Source organism: Anolis sagrei, chromosome 11, assembly GCF_037176765.1.
Source record: "Anolis sagrei isolate rAnoSag1 chromosome 11, rAnoSag1.mat, whole genome shotgun sequence".
NCBI classification, from domain to species: domain Eukaryota; kingdom Metazoa; phylum Chordata; class Lepidosauria; order Squamata; family Dactyloidae; genus Anolis; species Anolis sagrei.
Genome location: NC_090031.1, coordinates 21,971,508 through 21,990,373, shown reverse-complemented (window position 1 = coordinate 21,990,373; position 18,866 = coordinate 21,971,508). Strand labels below are relative to the sequence as shown.

Here is an 18,866-nt window from a genome sequence, read left to right as displayed (position 1 = left end):
AGCCTAGGGTGAGAAATGCAACAGCTACTGCTGAATTTCAAAATAAAAATAGACACCAATATAATTACATTAATTGAGGCACTAGTAGGTTTCTACCGTTGGCGGATCAGCACTGCTTGTGTTATTGGACCTTACAGCAGCATTTGATACGGTTGATCACAATCTACTACTCCACCGCCTAGCCATGACTGGGGTTAGGGGAATACCCCTGAAATGGGTGTCCTGCTTCCTCCAGAATCAGGGACAGCGTGTGGTGAGAGGAGGGATGGTTTCTGAGAGATCTCCGCTAACTTGAGGGGTCCCGCAGGGAGCCATTCTCTCTCCTCTATTATTTAACATCTATATGCGACCACTTGCCCGACTGGAGCGGAGCTTTGGGCTTGAGTGCCACCAATACGCTGACGACACTCAGCTCATTCTGAGGATGGAGGGCCGGCCGGACTCTGTACCCAAAAATTTCCATTAGTGCCTTGAGGCTGTTACTGGATGGTTGCGTGCCAGCAGGTTGAGGGTGAACCCAGCGAAGATGGAGATCCTTTGGCTGGGCCGTCCGCATGGGAGGGAGATCCAGCTGCGTACCTTAGATGGTGAGACACTACGTTCGTCACCTTCTGTAAAGAGTCTTGGTGTCTTATTGGACCCGCTGCTCACAATGGAGGCCCAGGTCTCTGCTGTGAGCAGATCTGCGTATTTCCATCTTCGTCAGGCTAGGCGACTGGCTCCCTTCCTATCTAGGAACGACCTGGCTACGGTGATCCAGGCGATGGTCATCTCGAGGCTTGACTACTGTAACGCCCTCTACATTGGCCTTCCTTTGTCAGTGATCTGGAAACTGAAGCTGGTGCAAAATGCGGCGGCTCGTCTTCTTGCTGGGGTGCCGTCGAGGTGTCGTATCACCCCAATTCTACAACCGCTGCACTGGCTACCAATTGAGTACCGGATTACTTTCAAAGTGCTGGTACTAACCTTTAAGGCCTTATACGGTCTGGGGCCGGCGTATCTGAGGACCCGCTTATCCCCCTACCAACTCCAGAGATTACTCTGGTATGAAGACCAAAATTTCTTTGAAGTCCCCAACATCCAGACTTATCATCTGTCCTCTACTAGGCAGAGAGCCTTCTCGACTGTAGCCCCTTTATGGAATGCCTTGCCAGTTGAAACCCGAACCATCCGAGACCTACTTGCTTTTCGGAAAGTCTGTAAAACCTTTCTTTTCCGACAAGCTTTTGATGGGTGAATAACTCGGGACTATGTCTGTTCTTGTTTTATTGTATTTTAAAGTTAATTGTATTGTTTTAATCTACTGCTGTAAACCGCTCCGAGCCAAATTGGGAGTAGTCAAATAAATAAATAAAATAAATAAAAAATGTTTTTGAATATTTACATAAAACTGTCATTTAAGATAAGACTGCCCAATTCTGATTAAACTATTATTGTTCTGTCTTCCAGGAGCTTGGTTTGCATTGCCCCTTAGTTGCATGAAATAGCATCCCTTTGCATTTCTCCCAGGGTTGCTACAGTCTTAGCAGCATCCTAATAGTCAAACATTAACAGTAGGGCTGGGCGGTTTCGTTCGTTAATTTCGTAATTCGTTAATAATTCGTTATTTTTTGGGTAAACGAAGCGATAACAAACCATCCAGGAGCAACTAAAAAACGAAACGAATTTTTAAAGCTATTTCGTAATTGTTTCGTTATTGTTTCGTTATTATTTCCGTGTGTCTGGTGCAAGTTTTATAGTTGTTTCCCTCCCCCTGGTTGCAAGCGGCATTTACCCCATTTCAGGGGTCCCTGGCCTCTGCTTAAGTGGATCAAATTCTCCTCTCCTCCTGTCGTCACCTCACCTCGTTCCTCACTCTGGCCTGCGTGCATTGGGCAAAGAGACACAGCAGTGCAGCACTCAGAGACCTGCCTGTTGCCTGCCTAACCTCTTTCCTTCAACAGGTTAAAACTATTATATTTATTATATTTATTATTATTATTAATATTATTAAGAATGGATGGCCATCTTTCAGTACTGCTTTCACTGTCCCATACATTCACGAAGGCAGAAAGTGGTTTGTTATTATTATTATTATTATTATTATTATTATTATTGAGAAGAAGCATTGTCAAACCAGAATAGAGATCTCACTCACCCACCCTCCTCTCTCTCTCCTTCCCCCCCTTTCCTTCTCCAGGTTAAAACTATTATATTAATTATATTTATTATTATTATTATTATTATTATTATTATTATTATTAAGAATGGATGGCCATCTTTCAGTACTGCTTTCACTGTCCCATACATTCACGAAGGCAGAAAGTGGTTTGTTTCACCCCTCCTCTCTCTCTCTTTCCCCCCTCTTTCCTTCTCCGAGGTTAAAACTATTATTTTCACGTCGCGCAACTGCCATTTGATTCGTTAATATTAACGAAATTTCGTAAATACCGAACTTTTTTAAGGGAAAATTTTGTAATTATTTTAAATATCGAAACAAAAAACCCCCCCAAATACAAATCGATTTTAGAAACAAATTTTTCCGTTGTTACCCAGGCCTAATTAACAGAGGCTGGAAGCCAGCCTGCAAACCTTGTGCAGCTATTGGCTTAGAAGAGTATCTCTTTGGTCCAGAGACCGCCCTTTTTCCTGTGGATGAGATCTCCATTTTGGAGAAGCTCTCCTGCCTTCTTCAGTATAGAAAAAGCCTCGGATGTGCTTGTGGTCAAGCTAGGCAGCTTGGACAGGCCATCATACTATTACCATCTTGCCTTGGAAACTGGTACTGAGCTCAGATAGGGGAAGGCCTGCTCTTTCTAAAAGATAGCAGCTCAGCTCTGGGACAGAGAATATCTCAGGATTTCTCTGCCATTGGGAGAGACTCCATTACTTCATCCCCAAACGAACCTTGAGCTTGGATAGGGAAAGATCTGCTCTTTCTAAAAGACAGCAGCTCAGGGTTAGGGTAAAAGATCCCAGGATTTTTCTACTGTTGGGGGAAAGTTAACTTAGCAGCTGAAGGAAAAAGGAAGGAAAGAACATGTATATGGTTTCACAAGTTGACTGTTTGTGTTTGTAATTTAATCAAGCTGTGCCAAGTCTGTCAAGGGCTTTGAGAAATAAATGTTCTGTTTGATGTTCAAATCTGGACTGGCCTCATTTGCTGGGAATCCTGAGCTTCTAAGTTAGGCACTCACAGTTCACCCAGATAAAGAGAGAAGCACATCTAAGTTTTAACTTTATAGTGTCTGGGTGTGATGGCACAATTATTCTAACTTTCTTCATAAAAAAGAGAGTAAAATAATAAACGTAATAATAATAATATAGCAAAATAATGGAAATGTAATAATAGCAGTAACAATAGAGCAAAATGATACATGTAATAATAATAATAATAGTAAAAAAGAAATATAATAATAATAATAATAATAATAATAATAATAATCTCCAGCAAAGGATCACCGCCTTGTTGTGGCGCTGGAGCTTGAGCACCTCAATGATGTCATGAGCGAAACCGTGAAGGGCCACCCAAGACGGGACGGTCGAGGCAGAGAGGTCAGACCAAGCGTGACCCCTGGGGAAGGCAATGGCAAACCACCTCAGTATCTTTGCCAAGAAAACTAAATGGACCAGTACAACCAGAGATATGTTGGTATGCTATTGGAAGAATTTTGCAAGGAAAACTCGCTGTGTATAACAAACACTCTCTTCCAACAACCTAGAAGACGGCTTTATACATGGACCTCACCAGATGGTCAACACCGAAATCAGATTGACTACATCCTTTGCAGCCAAAGGTGGCGGACATCCATCCAGTCGGTGAAAACAAGACCTGGGGCTGACTGTAGCTCAGATCACGAACTTCTTATTGCCCAATTTAGAATAAAAACTAAAGAGATCAGGGAAAATACACAGGCCACTTAGATATGATCTCACTAACATTCCTAGCAAATATACAGTGGAAGTGAAGAACAGATTTGAAGGACTAAATTTAGTAAACAGAGTCCCAGAAGAACTATGGACAGAAGTCCACGGCATTGTTCAGGAGGCGGCAACAAAGTACATCCCAAAGAAAAAGAAAACCAAGAAGGCAAAAAGAAACATTACAATACAATTAGAAATATAAAAACAATGAATAATTTTCCCGCCTAAGTGGAATGCCTGCTCGAAAAGCCAGGTTTTAACCTTTTTTGCAAAATGTTAAGAGGGAGGGGGCCAATCTAATATCCCTAGGAAGAGAGTTCCACAGGTGGGATTTTGCCTGGATTTCCTCCCCTGAACATGCGTCGATGCTTCTTGGAAAGCCGGGCTCTCCAAAGCTACTCTCTCTATTAATGCTTGTGAAATACTTGGATCCCGTCAACCACTAAAAAGGACACGCTTTTCTCATTCCCTGCCAAGGGAGACAGACTGTGCTACTCGCTTCTGCTCACTTACTTGTCCAAAAGACGCAGAAACAGAAAGTAAACATCTGTTTCAATATTTGGGTTCTTTTCTCTAGAAGGCGTATGTGTGGAAGCGAATTCAGGAATTCAGGTTTCCCTTCACACCTGAAGGCGTGAGAAACATTGTCACCATCTTTCAATGCCAAAACAAACTCAATGAACCCAGAACTCCCTGCTTTCCAGCTAATCTGACCTGCAGCAGGGAGTTCCACAGTTCTCTGTTGCCCGCTTGGGCCAACTTCTATGGAACATGGCCACAGCAGCAGCTACAATCAAGAAACTTACTTCTTGCTTCACTTTCTTCCCCTTCCTAACATTGTAACAAATCCCCCAATAAAGTATCAATTAATTGTAACTTTTCCTCTTCCTAGTGTTTTTTACTGTGTTTACTTCGTGTCTTTTACTGCCTCTCTGCATGAACCTTTCCTCTTCCAGGCTGCAGATGGCTGCCAACTCGATTGGGATGCGATTTTCGTGTGCCAGGGAGGCCGAAACTGCTTTCCTCTGAACCGCGGATACGGAAACCCATTGGGTCCCCGTATCCACGAGTCAATGGATCGCTTCGAAATCGGTGCCATTCTTCTCCTGGGCAAATTCTAAGACGAATGGCTATCTCGCTTTTGCTCCGCTGACCCTTCCACCCCAGGAATAACTATTTTTGCCTCCAAAACTCAACATGGAGCCCAGCTGGCTCTCCGAAACCACCACGTCACTGCCACCATTTCGCTGATGCCAATTTTCCCCAAATATAAGGAGTCGGGGTTTGTGTGCCGTTGGGGGAACCTTTGTGATGACATTAACTGCTGCCAAGTCAAATTTGAGTTATGGCAACTCTTTGAATGTGAGACAGAATTAGGGTACCCATGGCTGAATCTATAAGTAAAGATTTTGCCTTGACAATAAGTCTAGTTGTGTCCAACTCTGGGGGGTGGTGCTCATCTCCATTTCTAAGCTGAAGAGCTGGTGTTGTCTGTAGACACCTCCAAGGTCATGTGGCCAGCATGACTGCATGATTGCATGGAGTTGCATTACCTTAATAATAATAATAATAATAATAATAATAATTAATAATAAATAATAATAATACTAATAATAACACTTTATTTGTACCCCGCTACCATCTCCCCAAGGGACTCGGTGCGGCTTACATGAGGCCGAGCCCGAATACAATAATACCTTCCCACAGAAGCGGGACCTATTGATCTACTTGCATTTGCATGCGAGTAGATAAATAGGTACTGCTCAAACAGGGATGTATTTTAGTGAAACCATAAGGAAATATCAAGGGCGCAGTGGGTTAAACCGATAAGCTGCTGAACTTGCTGAGTGAAAGGTTGACGGTTAGAATCTGGGGGGCGAGGTGAGCTCCCACTGTTAGCCCCAGCTTCTGCCAACCTAGCAGTTCAAAATTTATTTATTTATTATTATTTCCGGTATTTCTACCCCGTCACTTCTCTACTAGGGACAGCTTACACTGGCAGTGATTCGATACCGTTACATATAAACAATTAAATATAGTAACCATTAAATACAAAACCACCATGTAACGATTAAAATACATAAGCAATGAATTAAAACAGTACATAAAACATTGATAAAACAATAAAACTGAGTCCTCATATATATCACCATTGCCAATCCATTTCCAACCAAAGTGCTGATTTATATCTGCTGTCTGAAAATATGCAAATGTGAGTAGATCAATAGGTACTGCTTCTGCGGGAAGGTAACGATGCTCCATGCAGTCATGATGGCCACATGACCTTGGAGGTGTCTATGGACAACACCGGCTCTTTGTTTAGAAATCTAGATGAGCACCACCCCCCAGAGTCAAAGGGAAACCTTTACCTTTACCTTAGGTTATTTGACTGACACATAAACACAGTATATCACAGCAAACGAGATCTATACGCTGAATTTCGTATCACAAAATCACAAGTCGAACACTTCCCAAGCGTTGTTGTAGGTTTTTTCGGGCTATATGGCCATTGTCTAGAGGCATTCTCTCCTGACTTTTCGCCTGCATCTATGGCAAGCATCCTCAAAGGTAGTGAGGTCTGTGGGAACTAGGAAAAAGGGGTTTATATATCTGTGGAATGACCAGGGTGGGACAAAGGACTCTTGTCTGTTGGAGCTAGGTGTGAATGTTTCAACTGACTACCTTGATTAGCATTTGATTGCCTGGCAGTGCCTGGCAGTGCCTGGAGCAATCTTTTGTTGAGAGGTGATTAGATGTCCTTGTTTGTTTCCTCTCTGTTGTTATGCTGTTTTAATTTTAGAGTTTAGATTTCTGATCCCCTAAGTCTAATTCCGGGCACCACAATTGAAGGGAGATGCTGACAAGCTAGAATGTGTCCAGAAGAAGGTGACTAAAATGATCAAGGGTCTGGAGAACAAGCCCTATGAGGAGCGGCTTAAAGAGTTTGGCATGTTTAGCCTGAAGAAGAGAAGGCTGAGAGGAGACAAGATGGTCATGTATAAGCTCCTGTTTTGAACCCCGTGTAAGCTTTGGGGTTGACCTCAATGGATGTCCAAAGAACTTCTAACTGTGCTAAGACTCAAAAGAGACATGCAGAAGAAGTGGAAAAAGGGAGAAATCACTAAAGAAGAATTCAAACAAATAGCCAACTCCTGTAGGGAAAAGGTCCGCAAGGCAACGAGCAAGCTTATTTTCTGTTTCCCTGGAGACTAGGACGCAATGGAGCAATGGCTTCAAACTACAAGAAAGGAGATTCCATCTGAACATCAGGAAGAACTTCCTGACTGTGAGAATGAAACTCTGGTTGTATTGTCAAAGGCTTTCATGGCCAGAATCACTGGGTTGTTGTGAGCTTTCCAGGCTGTATGGCCATGTACCATACACCCCGAAAGCAGATGCATACAAAGATTCAGGCAAAACGTCAGGAGAGAATCATAAAATCATAGTTGTGCTCCCACAGAAGTTGAGGAAGCAAGAAGCCATCTTGTTGCCTTCTGCTTCAGGATAAGCTTTGTCTTAGAGGGCACTAGAAATCTGAGTAAGTGTTTAAAATTAGCTTCTTTGAGTGTTGCTTTGTTTGCTGCTTTGAGTGTTAGCTGCTTTGAGTGTTGCTTTGTTAGAGGGCACTAGAAATCTGAGTAAGTGTTTAAAATTAGCTGCTTGAGTGTTGCTTTGTTTGAGTGGTGGGGCGAGACTACATTTTTTTAGCCAGCAGTGCAGGCCAGCAATTAGTAGCCCATTGTTCTGCTTCCTGTTTACCCTATATAAGCCAGGGCACACTCATTAACCTACACTCTCCCCCCTGCATACAGACAACAACATAAAACACACACCAAGAGGAGGTCATTAGCAACCTCCAGATGGAACAAACACAAAATCTTTGATTCTATGATTCTAGAATCCTAGAGTTGGAAGAGACCTAATGGGCCATCCAATCCAACCCCATTCGCCCAAGAAGCAGGGAAATTGCATTCAAAGCACTCCCAACAGATGATCATCCAGCCTCTGTTTAAAAGCTTCCAAAGAAGGAGCCTCCACCACACTCCGGGGCAGAGAGTTCCACTGCTGAACAGCTCTCACAGTCAGGAAGTTCTTCCTTCTGTCGGGGATGCTTTGAATGCAATATTCCTGCTTCTTGGCAGAATGGGGTCGGACTGGATGGCCCATGAGGTCTCATTTTATGATTCCAACACTTTTCAAACAACTTGATTTCCTTCCTATGAGCTTCCTTCACTGTCTGGTATTTACAACCACACATAGAAAGAAACTATACCTTGAAACAATTCAGCACATGTGGTTCAAGAAGGAGGTGTAAAAATGAAAGCTGGGGCAAGACAGATGCTGAGAGCAGGGGCGGCTCATCCATTACGCGAAGTAAGCGGTTGCAGAACACTTTTTTTTGCCAGGGGCGCAGAGGCGCCTCTGTAAATGCCCCTCGACCGCCACTTGAGGAGCGCCCCCTCAGCTCACAACAGCCCTAGCAGTCCGGGGGGAGCCTCGGCTTCCTTGCCTTCCTGCCAGGCGATCCCCTTGAGCCTCGCCTTGCCCCTCTCGTTCCTGCTCCACCTGGCCACCAGGTGCGCGAGCAGAGCCGGTGCTCAATCGTTCTCTGTGTTCGATCCCTTCCCCATGACCGGCTCCCTTTCCCAATCCCCCGGCACTCCACCCGCCTCCTCTCCTCTCCCCAATCCGCGAGTGGGCCAAGGGGCGGAGCCGCCGCGCCTGGCCCACTTTGGGTCCGGAGGCGTGTCTGAAGACCCCAGCGTGCGCACCAAAAGTCGCCTCTTCTCCTGACTTTCTCTTCAGCCATTGGGACCGAGAGAGAGAGAGAGAGCTCCTCTGGCTGGAGGTATCTCCCACCTCCGCTCCCTCCTTTGTTTTTGCGCCTACCCTCAGGAAAGGTGGGCATCTCCACCTCTCTCTCTCTCTCTCTCTCTCTCTCTCTCTCTCTCTCTCTCTCGGTCCCAATGGTTGAGGAGAAAGTCAGGAGAAGAGGAGACACACCTCCGGACCCAAAGTGGGCCAGGCAAGGGAGCAAGTGCGACAAGTGTAGTTACTGGGATGTATAGTTCACCTACAATCAAAGAGCATTCTGAACTCCACCAATGATGGAATTGAACCAAATATGGCACACAGAACTCCCACAATGAACAGAAAATATATATCAATGATTGGTTGGGGGTGGGGGCACCAAAATACTGTTTGCTTACCTTTGAAAAATACCTAGGGCCGCCTCTGGTTGAGAGTGTTTACTTTTAAATGTCTGGGAGAGTTCTGGTAGTACTCTAAACCCCACAAGCCCTTGGGCGGTGGCATGAAAAGCTCCAAATCCCCCCCTCCGCACTCAGGCCGTCTGTTCCAATCACACCTTAAAGCAGATCAGAAGTGTGCCTGTCCTTGAATGACCCCACTGCAGGGCTGCAGGCGAGGCAATTTGCGTAAGATGCTCTGGTCCTCAGAGCTCAACATACGTGCTCAGGTGATGGATGGGGAAAACATGTGCTCAGGGATTCCCTGCTCTGAGCCGGGGTCACCTTGAGACACCCAGCGCTGCTGCTTCACGGCTGCGGATCGAGAGGCAGCATGCGGGCACCTCGAACACTGCCAGGCACGAGCAGGAGGGTAATGGCATACGTGGTGACCCACATTTGGGAACAGATGGAGGGGTGGGGATTTCCTTCCACTCAGGTCTTGGGAGACAAACTTTGAAAACTTGCCAACATATGCTGAGATCCTATAATATACGAGGGTTGAATGAAAAGTAATGCCTCCACCGTCGTAACTCCTCAACAGATGGCAGTACTGGCATGCAGCAAGTACTGGCTTGTTCAGTAGACTCTCCTCTACAGTTCCATTTTGGAGGGAAGCCTTAGCATTGAATGGTTGTGTTGTTAAAGTGGGAAGTATGGAACCCTGCACAGACCATCGGTCAAAAGTAATGCCTCCACCTTCGTAACTCCTCAACAGAGGCAGTACTGGCATGCAGCAAGTACTGGCTTGTTCAGTAGACTCTCCTCTACAGTTCCATTATGGTGGGAAGACTTAGCATTGAATGGTTGTGTTGTTAAAGTGCGAAGTATGGAACCCTGCACAGACAGTCGGTCAAAAGTAATGCCTCCACCTTTGTAACTCCTCAACAGAGGCAGTACTGGTATGCAGCAAGTACTGGCTTGTTCAGTAGACTCTCCTCTACAGTTCCATTTTGGAGTGAGGCCTTAGCATTGAACGGTTGTGTTGTTAAAGTGCGAAGTATGGAACCCTGCACAGACAGACAGTCACAAATAATGCCTCCACCTTCGTAACTCCTCAATAGAGGCAGTACCTGTATGTAGCAAGTACTGGCTTGTTCAGTAGACTCTCCTCTACTGTTCAATTTTGGAGGGAAGCCTTAGCATTGAACGGTTGTGTTGTTAAAGTGCAAAGTATGGAACCCGGCACAGACAGTCGGTCAAAAGTAATGCCTCCACCTTCGTAACTCCTCAACACATGGCAGTACTGGTATGCAGCAAGTACTGGCTTGTTCAGTAGAGTCTCCTCTACAGTTACATTTTCGAGGGAAGCCTTAGCATTGAACGGTTGTGTTGTTAAAGTGCGAAGTATGGAACCCTGCACAGACCATCGGTCAAAAGTAATGCTTCCACCTTTGTAACTCCTCAACAGATGGCAGTACAGGTATGCGGCAAGTACTGGCTTGTTCAGTAGACTCTCCTCTACAGTTCCATTTTGGAGGGAAGCCTTAGCATTGAACAGTTGTGTTGTTAAAGTGCGAAGTATGGAACCCTGCGCAGACTGTCGGTCAATGTGACTTAAGCAACATGCAGTCATTGAATTCTTGACAGCAGAAGGTGTCACTCCAAAGGAGATTCATCAGAGAATGCAAGCTGTTTACAGTGATTGTGTTGATGTAAGTACTGTGCGTCGTTGGGCGAGGAAGTTTAAAGATGTTGAGGTGAGAACATCTGACTTGCATGACAAACAAAGTGTTGGACATCCTGTGAGAGCAACCACCGAGTTTCACAAGGAAAAGGTTTACAGATTGAGTCAGGATGATCGTTGTATCACTCAGAGAGAAATTTCAAACATAATCAGCATTTCAGAAGAACGTGTGGGTCACATGATTGCTTTGTTTGGCTATCGTAAGATCTGTGCACGATGGGTACCTAGAATGAGAGAACTGTGAGACGTTGGTTGCAGAAACAGAGTGTCGACTTCTTCCGTGACGGCTTCAGAAAACCTGTTCATCATTGGCAGAAATGTATCCAATTGTCTTGTGGTGATTGTGTTGATGTGAGTACTGTGCGTCATTGGGTGAGTAAGTTTAAAGATGTTGAGGTGTGAACATCTGACTTGCATGACAAATAAAGTGTTGGATGTCCTGTGACAGCAACCACCGAGTTTCACAAGCAAAAGGTTGACAGATTGATTCAGGATGATCATCGTATCACTCAGAGAAATTTCAAACATAATCAGCATTTCAGAAGAACGTGTGGGTCACATGATTGCTTTGCTTGGCTATCGTAAGATCTGTGCAAAATGGATACCCAGTATGAGAGAACTATGGGACACTGGTTGCGGAAACAGAGTGTCGACTTCTTATGTGACGGTTTCAGAAAACTTGTTAATTGTTGGCAGAAATGTATCCAATTGTCTGGTGATTATGTGGATTGCTGTGCTTGGCTATTGGAAGATCTGTGCACAATGGGTACCCAAGTATGCTAATGCCTGAAATGAAAGCGCACAGACTTGAAACTTCAGAGACTAGATCTCATCACCATACGACATCCTCCATACAGTCCAGATTTAGTACAGTCTGTCTTCCATGTGTTCCCGATAATGAAAGAAGATCTGCAGGGACATCATTGTGCTTCTGATGAAGACGTTGAGAGAACTGTGAGACGCTGGTGTCGACTTCTTCCGTGACAGCTTCAGAAAACCTAGAAATGTATCCAATGTATCCAATTGTCTGGTGGTGATTGTGTTGATGTGAGTACTGTGCGTCATTGGGTGAGTATGTTTAAAGATGTTGAGGTGGGAACATCTGACTTGCATGACAAACAAAGTGTTGGACGTCCTGTGACAGCAACCACCGAGTTTTTCACAAGCAAAAAGTTGACAGATTGATTCAGGACGATCGTCGTATCACTCAGAGAGAAATTTCAAGCATAATCAGCATTTCACAAGAACATGTGGGTCACATTACTGCTTGGCTTGGCTATCGGAAGATCTGTGCACGATGAGAGAACTGTGAGACTTTGGTTGCAGGCACAGAGTGTCGACTTCTTCCGTGACAGCTTCAGAAAACTTGTTCGTCGTTGGCAGAAATGTATCCAATTGTCTGGTGATTATGTGGAAAAGTGAATAAAGGTAAAGGTAAAGGTTGTCCCCTGACATTAAGTCCAGTCATGTCTGACTCTGGGACTCTGGTGCTCATCTCCATTTCTAAGCCCAAGAGCCAGCGTTGTCCATAGACACCTCCAAGGTCATGTCGCCAGCATGACCGCATGGAGCGCAGTTCCCTTCCCGCCGGAGCGGTACCTATTGATCTACTCACATTTGCATGTTTTCGAACTGCTAGGTTGGCAGAAGCTAGGGCTGACAGTGGAAGCTCACGCCGCTCCCTGGAATCGAACCTGCAGCCTTTTGGTCAACAAGCTCAGCAGCTCAGTGCTTTAACCCACTGCGCCACCGGGCACATTCAAAGGATTATTTCTGTGTTTGATTTATTAAAATATTCCCATCCAAACCCAAGTAATGAAGGTGGAGGCATTACTTTTCATTCAACCCTCATACACACAGTGCTCACAAACATATGCCGAGGTGAGCTTTCTTCACTATGAACCGTGAAATTTGCTCCATTGTTTTGCAGCAAAGCGATACCTCCAAAAATGAGAAACGGGCATCGCAAGGACTTCAAACCTTGTTCAAATCACTGGGGTTTGGGGTGTGTGTGTGTGTGTGTGTAAAGCCTCCTGTGCTTTACACACACACACACACACACCCCAAACAAACCCCCCAGACAAAACTTTGGCACAAATCTGGAGTGAATCGGGCAATGTTTGGGGGGGTTGAAGTGTTGATAGATGCGCTTCAGCAACATATGGAGTGCTTTGCAGCCTCCAGGCATAAACCCCACAGCTAATCCCAAACAGAGTAGATTCACTGAATCAATGGGTCTAATCTAGTTGGGACCAGCAATTGGATTTAGGTCAATTGGATTGAGCGCTGAGCTCTTTGAAGTCTGGCTTTGAATCTGCCCCTACACAATTATGTTTGTGGGACTGGATTAGCCTGGTCATCTTTCCTTTTTCTCCCCAGGAGACACAACTTCTCTCTATCTATATATATCAAAATGCTCTGTCCGTAATGAGGCAGTAAAGGAAGACACCATCAAAGCCCTCACAACAGATGGCCAATCAGTTGGAAGGGAGCTCTAAAGGCCATCCAGCCCAACCTCATTTGGCAGTAAAGGAAGACATCATCAAAGCCCTCACAACAGATGGCCAACCAGTTGGAAGGGAGCCCTAAAGACCATTCAGCCCAACCTCATTTGGCAGTAAAGGAAGACACCATCAAAGTCCTCAAAAAAGATGGCCAACCAGTTGGAAGGGAGCCCTAAAGACCATCCAGCCCAACCTTATTTGGCAGTAAAGGAAGACACCATCAAAGTCCTCAAAAAAGATGGCCAACCAGTTGGAAGGGAGCCCTAAAGACCATCCAGTCCAATCTCATTTGGTAATAAAGGAAGACACCATCAAAGCCCTCACAACAGATGGCCAACCAGTTGGAAGGGAGCCCTAAAGACCATCCAGCCCAACCTTATTTGGCAGTACAGGAAGACACCATCAAAGTTCTCACAACAGATGGCCAACCAGTTGGAAGGGAGCCCTAAAGACCATTCAGCCCAACCCCATTTGGCAGTAAAGGAAGACACCATCAAAGCCCTCACAACAGATGGTCAACCAGTCGGAAGGGAGCCCTAAACACCATCCAGTCCAACCTCATTTGGCAGTAAAGGAAGACACCATCAAAGCCCTCACAACAGATGGCCAACCAGTTGGAAAAGAGCCCTAAAGACCATCCAGTCCAATCTCATTTGGTAATAAAGGAAGACACCATCAAAGCCCTCACAACAGATGGCCAACCAGTTGGAAGGGAGCCCTAAAGACCATTCAGCCCAACCTCATTTGGCAGTAAAGGAATACACCATCAAAGCCCTCACAACAGATGGCCAACCAGTTGGAAAAGAGCCCTAAAGACCATCCAGCCCAACCTCATTTGGCAGTAAAGGAAGACACCATCAAAGCCCTCACAACAGATGGCCAATCAGTTGGAAGAGAGCCCTAAAGACCATTCAGCCCAACCCCATTTGGCAGTAAATGAAGACACCATAAAAGCCCTCACAACAGATGGCCAACCAGTTGGAAGGGAGCCCTAAAGACCATCCAGTCCAACCTCATTTGGCAGTAGTGGAAGACACCATCAAAGTTCTCACAACAGATGGCCAACTAGTTGGAAGGGAGCCCTAAAGACCATCCAGCCCAACCTTATTTGGCAGTAAAGGAAGACACCATCAAAGCTCTCACAACAGATGGCCAACCAGTTGGAAGGGAGCCCTAAAGACCATCCAGCCCAATCTTATTTGGCAGTAAAGGAAGACACCATCAAAGCCCTCACAACAGATGGCCAATCAGTTGGAAGGGAGCTCTAAAGGCCATCCAGCCCAACCTCATTTGGCAGTAAAGGAAGACACCATCAAAGCCCTCACAACAGATGGCCAACCAGTTGGAAGGGAGCCCTAAAGACCATCCAGCCCAACCTTATTTGGCAGTAAAGGAAAACACCATCAAAGCCCTCACAACAGACGGCCAACCAGTTGGAAGGGAGCCCTAAACACCATCCAGTCCAACCTCATTTGGCACTAAAGGAAGACACCATCAAAGGCCTCACAACAGATGGCCAACCAGTTGGAAGGGAGCCCTAAAGACCATCCAGCCCAACCTTATTTGGCAGTAAAGGAAGACACCATCAAAGCCCTCACAACAGATGGCCAACCAGTTGGAAGTGAGCCCTAAAGGCCATCCAGCCCAATCTCATTTGGCAGTAAAGGAAGACACCATCAAAGCCCTCACAACAGATGGCAACCAGTTGGAAGGGAGCCCTAAAGGCCATCCAGCCCGACATCATTTGGCAGTAAAGGAAGACACAATCAAAGCCCTCACAACAGATGGCCAATCAGTTGGAAGGGAGCTCTAAAGGCCATCCAGCCCAACCTCATTTGGAAGTAAAGGAAGACACCATCAAAGCCCTCACAACAGATGGCCAACCAGTTGGAAGGGAGCCCTAAAGACCATCCAGCCCAACCTCATTTGGCAGTAAAGGAAGACACCATCAAACCCTCACAACAGATGGCCAACCAGTTGGAAGGGAGCCCTAAAGACCATTCAGCCCAACCTCATTTGGCAGTAAAGGAAGACACCATCAAAGCTCTCACAACAGATGGCCAACCAGTTGTGCCAAAAGAACCGGTTTGAAGGCACTTGGGTCTCCTCAATGTTGTCCAGGACGATCTGGACACAAAGCATGAGTCCAAAGGGTAAAAAACCTTAGAATTGGTGCTGAGAGGTAATTTAAGCAGGGGCTTTTAGAGCCAAGTCTCTTACTCATGTCCATCTGATAGAAACTCTGATGGCAGAATGAAAAAAGGGAAGCACTCCCCTCCTCCAGGAAGAGGTGGAGCCAAACAACACTGATTGACAGCTAGAAAAAACCAATCAATCCAACTATACATAAGCAGGGTAAAAAGGCAGGATTAAGCATGATACAACAGTAACTAACTAACATCTTGCAACTAAGAGTTCTACACATAAGGCAAATCAAAACATTAAAGCAATAACGGTAAATAATAAAAACAGTACACCATAACACAGTAAAACTAGGCCGGGCCAAGTGGGTACAGATTAAAAGTGCTGAGTATGATAGTAGAATATAGGACATTTGGGTAAGTGCAATGTCCAGACAATCTTAAATCTCTAATAAAGTGCTTCTGGAACATGTTGCTGGAGTTTCCTATTCTGGGAAGGCACACCGGAATAGCCAAGTCTTCAAGCTCTTCCTAAAGACTGCCAACATAGGGGCTTGTCTGATGTCCTTAGGGAGGGTGTTCCAGAGTCGGGGGGCTACCACAGAGAAGGCCCTGTCCTTGTCCCCACCAAACGCGCTTGCGAAGCCGGTGGGACCGTGAGCAGAGCCTCTCCTGATGAACGAAGGGAGCATGTGGGTTCGTAAATGGAGATGCGGTCACACAGGTAGGCAGGTCCCAAACCGTTTAGGGCTTTGTAGGTAAGCACCTGCACCTTGAATTGGGACCGGAAAATGAACGGCAGCCAATGGAGCTTCTTGAACAGGAGGGTTGACCTCTCTCTGAAAGGAGCACCGGTTAACATCCTGGCCGCTGCCCGTTGGACTAGCTGAAATTTCCGAGCCGTTTTCAAGGGCAGTCCCACGTAGAGCGCATTACAGTAGTCCAATCTAGAGGTGACCAAGGCATGGACCACCCCAGCCAGATCAGCCTTTACAAGGTAAGGTCGCAGTTGGCGCACGAGTCTCAATTGTGCAAAAGCCCTCCCGGACACCACCGACGCCTGAGCCCCAAGCATAAGTGATGAATCCAGAAGGACTCCCAAACTGCAGACCTGTGACTTCAGGGGGAGTGTAACCCCGTCCAGCACAGGTTGCCACCCTATACCCCGGTCTGGTTTTCGATCGACCAGGAGGACCTCTGTCTTGTCGGGATTGATCTTCAGCTTGTTCCTCCTCATCCAAACCGCCACAGTGGCCAAGCACTCGTCCAGCACTTGAGGGGCTTCCTTGGAATTAGGTGGAAATGAGTAGTAGAGTTGTGTGTCATCTGCGTAGAGATGGCACCCAACTCCAAAACTCTGGATGACCTCTCCCAGCGGTTTCATGTAGATGTTAAAAAGCATGGGAGATAGAATAGAGCCTTGCGGGACCCCACAGGTCAAAGGCCAGGGGTCCGAGCAGGCATCTCCCAGCTTCACTATCTGGGAACGGCTTTCCAGGAAGGACTGGAGCCAGGACAGAACCGTGCCCCCGAGACCCATCCCGGAGAGTCATCCCAGAAGGATACCATGGTCGATGGTATCGAAAGCCACTGAGATGTCCAAGAGAACCAACGGGGTCACACTCCCCCTGTCCAGCTCTCTACGGAGGTCATCCACCAAGGCGACCAAAGCCATCTGTCAGGGGTGCTTTGAATGCTATTTTCCTGCTTCTTGGCAGAGGGTTGGACTGGATTTATTTATTTATTTATTTATTTATTTACTATTCTTGTATACCGCTGTATCTCAAGCCCGAGGGCGACTCACAGCGGTTTCCAAACAGCAAAGACAATAAAAACAACAGTAATTAATATACAGTAACAGTTAAATTACACATTTCCCTTAATCACTAATAAGCAATCATCAATATACAGATATCACAATCCCCTCCCTAATCGCCTCATCATCCAAGCGTAATCCAAATTCGTCGTCCATTGTTCCGTTACCAAAATTGCACTAAATTACTCAAACGCCTGCACAAACTTACAGGTCTTCAGCTTTCTACGGAATGTCATGAGAGATGGTGCCAGCCTAACGTCTACAGGAAGGGCGTTCCACAGCCGAGGAGCCACCACCGAGAAGGCCCTATCCCTTGTCCCCGCCAACCGTGCTTGAGAGGCTGGCGGGATCGAGAGCAGGGCCTTCCCGGAAGATCTCAAAGTCCGGGTGGGTTCATAGGCCGAGATGCGGTCAGCTAGGTATCTTGGGCCGGAACCGTGGCCCATGAGGTCTCCTCCAAGCTGTCACAGTGTCATCCCCTAGATCTGTCCTTTCCGAAACACAATGTGAACCAAAAGCGGGGTTGTGGGATGTGGATCCTTTAAAAAAAATCGACAGCATTGGAAAACTGCAGGAGACACCTGTAATGGCTTAAAATGGCTTAAAATTCCCTCTGCAGCAATGAAAATAATAAAGGGGCTGTTAAGAAATGTGAATTCATTAACTGGGTTTGGACCCCCTTCTCCCTCCACTTCGTCTGCTGCCCTTCCAGTCTACTTATTCTTCTTCCAATGATCCAAGGACGTTGTCATAAAACGAAGAATTTTATTTAAGAGACGAAGAGGGATTTCAAAGGGTTTCAGAGGGACATACGAGCGCAATGCAGAAACTAAACAAATGGTTTGACCTTTGCAGCCAATGTATCGCTATGCCTTCCACATCTTTCTTCAAAAAGAACAAGATAACATTTCAGAACAGTTTAATCTGAATGTTACGAGGCAAGGAAGGTCCACTGTGCTTGAATGAAGGACCTTCCTTCCTTCCCTCCCTTCCCTTCTTTCCTCCCTTTCCTTCCTTCCTTTCTTTCCTTTCCTTCCTTCTCCTTCCTTTCCTTCTTTCCCTCCTTCCCTTCCTTCCTGTCCCTCCTTCCTTCTTCCTTCCTTCTCCTCCCTCCCTTCCTGTCCCTCTGACCCCGAGAGTGGCGGAGGCCCCCGCCTTCAAGTTGGTATGAACCGCAGCAGAGAGTTCCGCAGTTCCTGGGAGCCAGGTTTGGGACCAACTGATGAAATGTGCCCCGGCAGACAGCTCAAAACTAGGACTGCACTCAGCCTTTCTTTTACTTTCCCCCTCTCCTTACTTTGTAACAAATCCCCAATAAAGATACTTGAGAATTGCAACTTTTAACTTTTCCGCTTGATACTTTGTGTCCTTCGCTGCCTAAGCTAACCCCAGCATGAAATAAACCTCTTTCTAGGCTCCGGGCGACCTCGGGCCTGCCTGGGATGCCTTCCTGGCGTCCCGGGGAGGCCGAATCCGCGTCAATTGGAACCGCGGATACGGAGGCCTTCCGATTGGGCCCCCGTATCCGCTAAAACTTCAAAATGGCGGATCAGCCCCGTTTTAATG

The 18,866-nt window shown here is 46.2% G+C and overlaps 1 protein-coding gene across 2 annotated transcripts in view; it reads right to left on the bottom strand.

Annotated features, from left to right (window-relative positions):
* Positions 1–18,866, bottom strand: part of DOC2B (double C2 domain beta) — a 210,921-nt gene that overhangs the window by 153,149 nt on the left and 38,906 nt on the right. The gene's annotated exons all lie outside the window — the stretch shown is intronic.